This window comes from Cydia fagiglandana, chromosome 3 (assembly GCF_963556715.1).
Source record: "Cydia fagiglandana chromosome 3, ilCydFagi1.1, whole genome shotgun sequence".
Lineage (NCBI taxonomy): Eukaryota > Metazoa > Arthropoda > Insecta > Lepidoptera > Tortricidae > Cydia > Cydia fagiglandana.
In genome coordinates this window covers 12,795,150-12,805,285 of record NC_085934.1, presented here as the reverse complement: position 1 = coordinate 12,805,285, position 10,136 = coordinate 12,795,150, and the positions used below count along the sequence as shown (strand labels likewise).

The window sequence follows — 10,136 nt, the reverse complement described above, 5'->3', positions numbered from 1 at the left end:
AGTCATATTTTAGTAAAAATGATATGTATCTTGTTTAGCGTCGAATAAACCAATGTTTTTTTTTATCCTAACCAACCAAATTAAAAAATACAGGCCCGAAATTTGTATCTTTTAAACGTTGGTCAAATCTATACTAAGAGAACCCGAAAATCGTGGCATTTATACAAAAAATACATGCATTATTAACTCTATGAACATCATCAATGCGGTCTAATGTATTAATTCTGATAATCGTACTTCATTATTAGAGAGTTCATCACAATCTTCAATGTTCGTCTGTACTATTCCCACTAGATTTGCAAGTTAGCTATATGTCCACCGAATGACGCGCAAAATGAAACCTTGAGGCTATGAGTAAAAACAGGTTTCATTCTACTATGATCACTTCTTATCTATTTGTTTATTGTACCTAAATGCAAAGTGCCTGCATATGTAACATCATAGAGTGAACATCGTTTCTCCTCTATCCATGATTGCAAAGAAGAGTCTCCTATTATTAATACGTCTTTGATGATGGTAATATTGAATCTGCCTTCAAAAGGCCTTCAACCTAGTGCCTGTCTACCAAAAAGTAGAGGGAGGTAATGGAATATCGACTTACACAGAAAACCCCATAAGCATGCAATATAAGCATAAGGATTATGAAAACATTTTTTTTCTTATTAACCAAGCTTTACAATGCGTTTTTAGATAAAAAAAAACTATTCTGTGTCAATTCTGTCGCTGAAATGATTTTAATCAGTTACAGAGCTCTCTACTCTCTGGTACATAATAATGTCACGCATTTACAATCACCTATTCAATGACTGACATACATTTCTGTCTAAATTCATATTAAACAGTAGATTAGATGGCAACGATAATCTTAACTTTGGGCCCCTTAGGAACTAATGGTCCAATACATACGCTAGTGGTGTTAGTTTATCTATTGATAACACTCATGCATTTTATACAAGCACTGGAATTTGTACATGTACGCATTCTTAATTTTTTTTGAGGCAATTAAATATGACCTTTATCTATTTTAAAGATTTCCTTTGAAATTATGTGTATCTCCTAATATAGACAGAGAAGAGTGACAGGTGAATAAAGGTAACCTCAAAGTTTATTTCTACGTACAAAATCCAGTACTGTAATAACATTCTTGATAACACTAGAACTGAGAATACAAAAACCTTGCTATATCTAAGTAATAAAATAATATCAGTATCAATTATTTACTTTTAACTTGTATTATAATTGTGTAATTGTACAGGGTCTTGTTATGCAAATGGCAGAAGACAGTGACGTCATATTACATATCCGAGATAAATTTATGATGATTGATGACACATGAAATGAATTTCTTAGTTTCAAGCAGAAGTCAAAGCGCAGTACAAAATAGCCTCATGGTGCTGCCATCTACACAAAGTTGCCTAACACAATTTTGGGTAGGTAGAAGACTCGTTTCTTGTTTTAAGTCATACTTAATTGCCAAACAGTTCATGTTATTCTTCTGAATTTTGTTTGATTATGGCCTTATACTGAAGTCCGTCCGGAGTTTACCAATTTATTGAAAAATGAGACGTTTAATTTTGAAATCAGTGAGACGTGTGATACCTAAATGTGTGATATGACATTACTGTCCATGATTTTTTAATTCTAGCAGTCTGGAAGCATGTTAGGTGTTAAGGAATGCAGTTTGTGTAGTACACGAGCGATTACCGCCTTAGTATCCTCGTCCATTCGTGATTTTGGAACATATTTGTGATTCGGACCACTCTGTTTTAATAATTGAAACCTTAATACTTTCGTTCGCTGCAATTGCTACTGATGCAATCAATACACATCTCTTGACATTCCTTCTACAGTCAATTCAGAGATATTTTAAATTCATTAAAAGCGTAGATATTTTTGCAGACTGATGGTGCTAAAGGCGCGTTTTGCACTCCAAAAACTGCTGCTACATTCAAAATGATAGTGGAGACAGTGTAAACGCGCCCTTATCAAGAGTTCCTAATCAACGCGCCTTCTGGCTCCTCTACAGGATGGGCCAACGCCGGCCACTCCAAGGGACGGAGCCATGCATGCGGTAGAATGAGATAGCAATATCACTTGCTCCCTCTAACGCATAAATGCGTCCCTTGGATTAGCCGGCGTTGGCCCATCGTGTAGAGGAGCCATTCAACTATGGTGATAAACGCTGGTGAACTAGACCTACTGTCAGATTATTATTATTAATTACCCACGTAGAGAGTAATTTACCATTGTATAAAACATTTACTTTCATTATGAACAAAGTTTGGTAGAATAAAGTATGTAAGGATATAATATATATTTCGTTATATTGATGTAAGTTATTTTTAATATTAGATTAATAAAAGGTTGAGATGATCGATCGACTTTTATTTTACCCGTTGGCTTTGACTTTATAAATTTATCTAGAACCCTCTCTAGTTATACTTCGTTTATAGAAATTAGAAAAAGATTACGCGATCGTGACGTGTCTTATAATTGAAAAACGCTTTTTAAAATTCAGTAACTATTAGTAGTAGTAGTAAACTCTTTATTGTACAAAAAGACATATTAAAAATAACATACAATTAGCAAGAACTATAATTTGAAACTATTAACGTATAATTTGGACTATTACTTATGTTATGAAAGCAAAATAATGTAAATAATCGTATATGATTCATAATTGTTAGGTATTACCTATTTGCCGTGACTTTAAAAAGTGTTTTTCAATAAAAAGACACGTCAAGGTTGTTTATCTTTTTTCTAACGATAAAAAAACGGAACTATAGACTGACACTTCCAATTCTATTGCCTTTCTCTCCTAACCACTTGTAACACTCTTAAGTAATAAGGGTATTACGAACCCGCCGCCTTAAAACCGCTACCATACAATCGAATCGAAGTTATTACGCTCTCATTTTAAAATGACATTATGAAATAACATGAAACTTGGCACGAGCAAGCAATAATTAAGTAACATATATAATATCTGTCTGGTATTAGTGGTATTACAATTTCTAGCTACGTTATCTAATACTAGACATAGCCTCGTCCTGATCAATGTGATTTTTAAAGGACATTCCATTTTTAACCAGTTATGAATATAAATCAAGTAAGCGTAAGTGGAAGCGCTGGTGGCCTAGCGGTAAGAGCGTGCGACTTGCAATCCGGAGGTCGCGGGTTCAAACCCCGGATCGTACCAATGAGTTTTTCGGAACTTATGTACGAAATATCATTTGATTTTTACCAGTCGCTTTTCGGTGAAGGAAAACATCGTGAGGAAACCGGACTAATCGCAATAAGGCCTAGTTCCCCCTTTGGGTTGGAAGGTCAGATGGCAGTCGCTTTCGTAAAAACTAGTGCCTATAAATCATGGGATTAGTTGTCAAGCGGACCCCAGGCTCCCATGAGCCGTGGCAAAATGCCGGGATAACGCGAGGAGGAAGAAGAATGAATATAAATCAAGTAAAGCCTGGATAGGTGGAGGCATGGTGGAGGTTACACTGAAAATTCTTTTTTTTTTCTTAAAACGTGAGACAAAGGAAATTCAACAATTTTGTTTAAATTTGAATGGCTTAAAGTGATTATGGTGGGCAGGACGAGGATAAATATATAATAATAATTATGTATGATTGTATGTCATTTTAGGATATCGTTTAAGCACTTAGATTGTATGGCGGCGGTTATGGCTCGTGTGAATCGTTACACGTGAGCCGTTATAAAAGCTATTTAGCAATGATGTTATATGTAACAATCATTAGTGAAATCGATCGCACTTACTCATACGAGCCCCGATGCAAATTATTTCGTCTAGACCCCCGCAACAATTTTGCTATTTTTAAAATAAATTTTACACATGAACATAAAATGACCCAGTAATGGGAACATAGTAGCAATGTTTAATGTAGTTTATTTTGATCGTATAATAAAATGGCATGAGACTTTTATTGCTGAAAAAAAGGACTTTTCAAAACCTCTTTTTTTTTCTTTTGTCCTCTACTCCTACAGCAGTGTGCTGCATGCATGGGCTCGAAACAAAATTGTCAGTACATTGGCAGAGCCCTATTGCTTTCCCTAGTAATAGCCCTTTTCACATATGTTGTAATCCTACCCGTTAATAAAAAAATAAAAAATCATTATTTTTTTTCTTTCAGTACAAACGGTATTTCTTGTATTTGGATTTAGTTATTGCAGAGTATTACCATATAAAATTAAATTACATTAGTATAGGCTTTATATATTAGTAATTTTTAAACAAAAAAAATATTTTTGAACAAACGCGAGAACCTCAAAAAATGGTCTCACTCGACGAAAACATGTGCATCGGGGCTCGTATAGGAGTTTGCATGGAATAAAAATATCTACAAAACGAATACTAATGAACTAATGATTCATAATGGAATGAATTTTCACCACATTAGCTCGGAAAGGCTTACTTTGCACTTCGAACATTAATAGTAGTGTCCGACCGAAACATGTTTTTTTGCCGAAACCGAAACCGAAACCGAATGTTCGGCCTTGGCTCTAGTTTCGGCCGAAACCGAAACCGAAACCGAAACTTTTGTAGACTTGTTAAAATAGTCGAAAAAATGTCATTAAACCCCTTTTATACACATATTATGGGGCTGTCAACATCAACACCCAATATCCTTGAAATTGATGTTACTAAAGCAGTTTTTTTAAGAAAATTACTAGAGTTAGACCAAAATAATTCTGCAACAATTTTGATAACACACGCAGTGCAAGTGTTATTTTAACGTCAAAACTTCTATGAAATTATAAATTTATAAATAACATTTGCACTAGTTCCACTGCGTATACTATCAAAATCATTGCAGAATTTTCTTGGTCTAACTCTATTCATTCACCAGTCAAGTTAACATGTAGATACAGGGTCAACCAAAAAACCAACCAAAAACGCGAACGCGAAATTTTTTGTTGACAATATCGCAAGGCCGGGTACCAATCTTCACCTGGGCCTAAAAGTCCGAAGTGCCCCAGTGAGAGTTCAGGATAACTAGTTGAGCACAGACTCCAACCAATGTCCATTGTATTAAAAAGCGAGACCGCAGGCCGAGCATGGCGCAGCGAGGCCAAAGGCTAAGCTGAAGTAGAGGACATGTGGAACACAAACTAATAGTAAATTGAGGTAAAATAACTCATTCACTCCGAAACAATTAGACAGTGTGCGCGTTATAGTTATTGACAGCCTCTTAAGAGCCCTTATTCCTTAGAGCGTTCGCCGATTTTGCGAAATAACACTCGATAGATGGCGCTGGCGCTTGATACGCGAGCGCCGGCAAAGCTATGCGCGTTTCAACGCAGACGAGAATAATATTGATACTTTTCAATTTAATTTGCAAGTAAATTTATTTTAACGTTATATTTGCACTCTTTTATAAGCATGATAGTAGTGAATAGAGTGTATGTGTTGAGAAAATATATAACCAACGACGAATAAATAATAATGATTGTTTACCTATGTCATGGAATTATTGCGACAAGTTCATCCATGAAGTCAAGGAACTATTCAAGTCAGTTCACCAAGGAAGTTGAATAATTAAATGTTTGAAAGATAATATTATACTAAATTATAGTATATACACGGTGTAACATGAGTAAACCGAATAATTTTAACAGCTTATTCCTGATCATGTTTAGAGACAAAAATGTCCTATAAACTTTTTTTAATAAACGCCTAGTTTCAGAGATAATATTAATTTAAATATAAACAAGTTTTTGTTGTTACATAATGTAAAATGCCTTTTTGATGGTAATTTTGCTGCTATGGGACGTAGTCTAAATATCCTTATTGATAGATGTCAAAAAGTGACAAGTAACACTTTGCAAACAGAAGGTTTTACGAAAAAAAATTGTAAAAATCAATTTTAAGTAACAAGTTTACCAATAACATTTATTTTTTATGTACAAATACATTCAATAAATTGAAAAACAAAAATCAAAAAAAAATTTTTTTTTGGCGAAATTGACCTAAACTCATATTACATTTTTTCCTTCTTTTGACCTCAGAAATGCGTGGTTAAAATTATTCGGTTTCCTCATGTTACACCGTGTATACATACGGTGTTGCTTATTTCGTCGAAATTGAAATTTTCTATGTCTCAACCCGTTAAATTGTTCTCTTTCACTAAAAAACAAATGTGTATTTTTTCAGAATTTTCAATTATGTTTTAGGGGTCGCTACCGAATTTTGAAAATTTGCACCCTCCATAAAAGATTATTTTTTTAAGTCTTTTTTCTTGTTTTTTTTTATATGAATCAACGGGTCAGGATCAGGGTGTATTAATGTGCAGTTTAACATAAAATAATACCACTATTTTTTTAAACCTTATTATGCGTGTTTTAGGCGTTCTAAATATTCATTCAGCAGTGCGCACTCCTAAAATAGGAATAAAAATTAAAATATATTGACTATACCTAGTATTGAATTACATGTAAATAGCTTCCATATACTTTGACTCACTGTCTCACTAATTAAAAACTAAAAATTAAAAAAAAATCATAATGTATGAAGGATTCAAATTTTCTAAATTCGGTAGCGACCCCTAAAACGAAATAAAAAATTCTAATTGTTTTTTAGTGAAAGAGAACAATTTAAGGGGGTGAGACATAGAAAATTTCAATTTCGACGAAATAAGCAACACCCTAATATATACCTGTATGCATATACAGGGTACCCAAATATAAGGGCATTCCCGTTGCCAGGGAGCTTTAGTGATTATACTGAGCAACTTTTAGTATGGGACCTACACCGAAATCGCAAAAAAAAAATTACTGTTTCATAGATTTTGGCTAGTCCATTTTCTATGGGAGGGTACATTTTTTAGCAACCATTTTCTTGCTAGCAACGGAAAAGCACTTATTTTTTGGCCACCCTGTATAAAAACAATAAATTTGAGAGTACTAACAATGTAACAACTCTCTGAAGTTCGATTCTATGTCTAAAACAGAAGTAATAGCGGATGGTGTTGGGCCTAACATACGGCGTTGCATGAACAAGAGATTTCCTTTGGCAGGATTGGTCCTTAGGATCCAAGGATGGATTCAAGAAGTGGAGCCACCCAGATTTTTGATGTAAATTTTTAGGGGGCGGGGCTCACAACTTGATCTTGATATCTGTGTCATTTAAGCCACTAGGCCAAGTTTAGTATCATTTTCGTATAAATCGGGGGTGCCGAATTCATTGTCATCATCATCATCATCATCAGGTGTCATCATAATGACACCATTCCGAAGTAAAAACACATAAAATATGAAGAAAAAAAAATACTTTTTTTAATTCCTCTTCACACTTAAACTGCTGAACCAATTTAGTTAAACCCACATTATAGACGGGTCTAACGCGGGTATGTGAGTTAATATGTGTTCAAAACGCGAAAGTTTAAAATATTCAATTTAGTTCATATTTGGTAGGTACAGAGATAGTTTGAGTCCCAGGGAATAACATAGCAAACTTTTAATCTCAAAAATGATCCCTTAAGGATGTGAAAAGGGAGGAAGCAAATGAAGCTTTATTTGTAAGTATATAAAATAAAATAATATTAATAATCTATCAACCGCATCTAGATCGATAGTGCTCGTCAAGGCAAATCTATTGAGCCCAAATACGATGGAGTTATGATGAGTAGATTCGGAGTTCTGGTGACCAACTCCTGACTCCATCATGAGAACCTGGGCTTCATCTAGATCGATGGTGCTTGTCGGGGCAAATCTATTGATCCCAAACACGATGGAGTTATGATGAGTAGATTAGGACTTCTGGCGACGAACTCCTAACTCCATCTCATTAATGGAGTCAGGAGTTGGTCACCAGAAGGGGCTCGTGACTCTGGACATCATCTAGATAGATGGTGCTCGTCAGGGCAAATCTAATGAGCCCAAACACCATGGAGTTATAATGAGTAGATGAGGATTTCTGGTGACCAACTCCTGACTCCATCATGAGAACCTGGACTTCATCTAGATTAATGGTGCTCGTCGGGGCAAATCTATTGAGCCCAAACACGATGGACTTATGATGAGTAGATTAGGACTTCTGGTGACCATCTCATCATGGAGTCAGGAGTTGGTCACCAGAAGGGTCTCATGACCCTGGACCTCATCTAGATAGATGATGCTCGTCAGGGCAAATCTAATGAACCCAAACACGATGGAGTGATAATAAGTAGATTAGGAGTTCTGGTGACCAACTCCTGAGTCCATCATGAGAACCTGGACCTCATCTAGATCCGTGGTGTTCGTCAAGGCAAATCCATGGAGCCCAAACACGATGGAGTTAAGATGAGTAAATTAGGAGTTCGGTGGCCAATTCCTGGCTCCATCAAGAGAACCTGGACATCATCCAGGTCGTCCGGGTATAATTAAAATGCAAACCCTAACCAGAATTCAAGTAACACTGAAAATCTATCACATAAGCGAGAGTCGGTTGTTAAAATTTAATATGGTGTGAAAAATGTACTCTCCCTTGGATCAAGATTTTCTAATCATAGTATACAACAGTTCTCGGAACTCGCTCAATGTTTACGAAGCAATGAGCGCCTGACGATCGAGCGCAGGTCCGTTCCCTAAGCGCGCTCGGCGGAGAATGAGCGCGCGGCGTCGCTGCAGCGTGATTTATAGGTCTTTTAAAAAAATATATATTTACGGCAAGGTAGGTCCTATAGTTATGATTTTTTTTTAATGAGTAAACATAAAGTTACAGTTTGTTAAAAGATTTTTTTTGTGGCAAAATATAAGTCCAATTAGCGATAAAAAAATGTAATGTAACCCTGTTTTCACCAAAAAATGAAGAAAACTCGGAAGGTATTTTATCATGTTTTTTTTTTTTTTTTTTTAGAATTTATGTTTTTTAAATGAAAGTTCGATTTTCAAGCATGTAAGCCCCTCGTACAACATATGATGAGTTGAATTGTAATCATTCATATACCAAATGATTCTTGTTTACTGCAAAATTGAGAGCCGAAACGACCCTTCTCACTGCAAATTTTGAAAAAGACTTCTAAGAAAACTCATTTATTTTAGGTTGAAAAAGAGAAAATGAAAATTAGAACGTTTGCAGCCCCTAGTTTAAGAAATGTTTATTTAAGTACGTTATCAGTTTTTGAATAAATACTAATAGTTACGTCGTAATCTTGAATGAAAAAGGAAGCATTTTGCAAAATACGCTCGTCTGTAGGAGTAAGGACTCTTAAGACTGCGTCGACCGTCCAGTGGCGCCATTAGTGGAATTGTGTTTTATAATAAACCTTAATTTCAGTACCTATACATGAATCAGTATAATATGTAGATACATATTAATATTGTTGTCCTACTTATTCCCCAACTTTTGGTCTTATTCCGAAGTACCATTTCGTAAGTTTCGGTCCGGCCGAAAGGTTCGGCCGTTTTTTGGCCGAAACCGAAACTACAGCCGAAACATGATTTTTTGGCCGAAACTGGCCGAAACCGAAACCGAACCTTCGGTCGGACACTAATTAATAGCAAAGTTGCATTTTATTCACATGTGAGGCAAAGTAATCAAATGCAAATTTTAAATTGTTTTCTTATGTTTGCTGGTAGAATTTACTTTTAAATTATGATTTTGGATGATAAATATTCAATAACATTCCTTTGGATTTAATTTGGTTTGATTTTATTTAATATTTTACATTTAATATTTGCTTCGGGTTGGTTGGTGTGGTGAAAAATTTTGTGTTTCACTCGGGGGCAAATTTTGTTTAACCCTCGTGCTTTGAAACCCTCGCAACGCTCAAGATTCCATTTTCGAACCACTCGCTACGCTCGTGGTTCAATTTTGGAATCTTTCGCTTGCTCGGGCATCAATATTAGCACGAGCGGTTAAACAACTTTGCCCCCGAGTGAAACAAATAACTATTATGGGTAAGGCTTAGATAGGTATGTCAAATTACGTAGGTAATATTTTATAAACAATTTATTGCACTAATGATTAATTAGTATTATGCACAATTTGTACTAAGTACCTATTATATTAATGTTAAATTATCACAGCTATCCTACAATTTCCTTTAAGGGGTTAGTTTATCCAAAATCATTTAAAAATACTCCATTGGTAAGTAGTATTACGTATATTAACTACTATTAGGTACCTATAAAATTTT

At 35.1% G+C, this 10,136-nt stretch overlaps 1 long non-coding RNA gene across 1 annotated transcript in view; it reads right to left on the bottom strand.

The window, feature by feature from the left end:
• The window catches only part of LOC134680127 (uncharacterized), a 297,055-nt gene that overhangs the window by 104,226 nt on the left and 182,693 nt on the right, over positions 1-10,136 (bottom strand). The window lies entirely within an intron of this gene.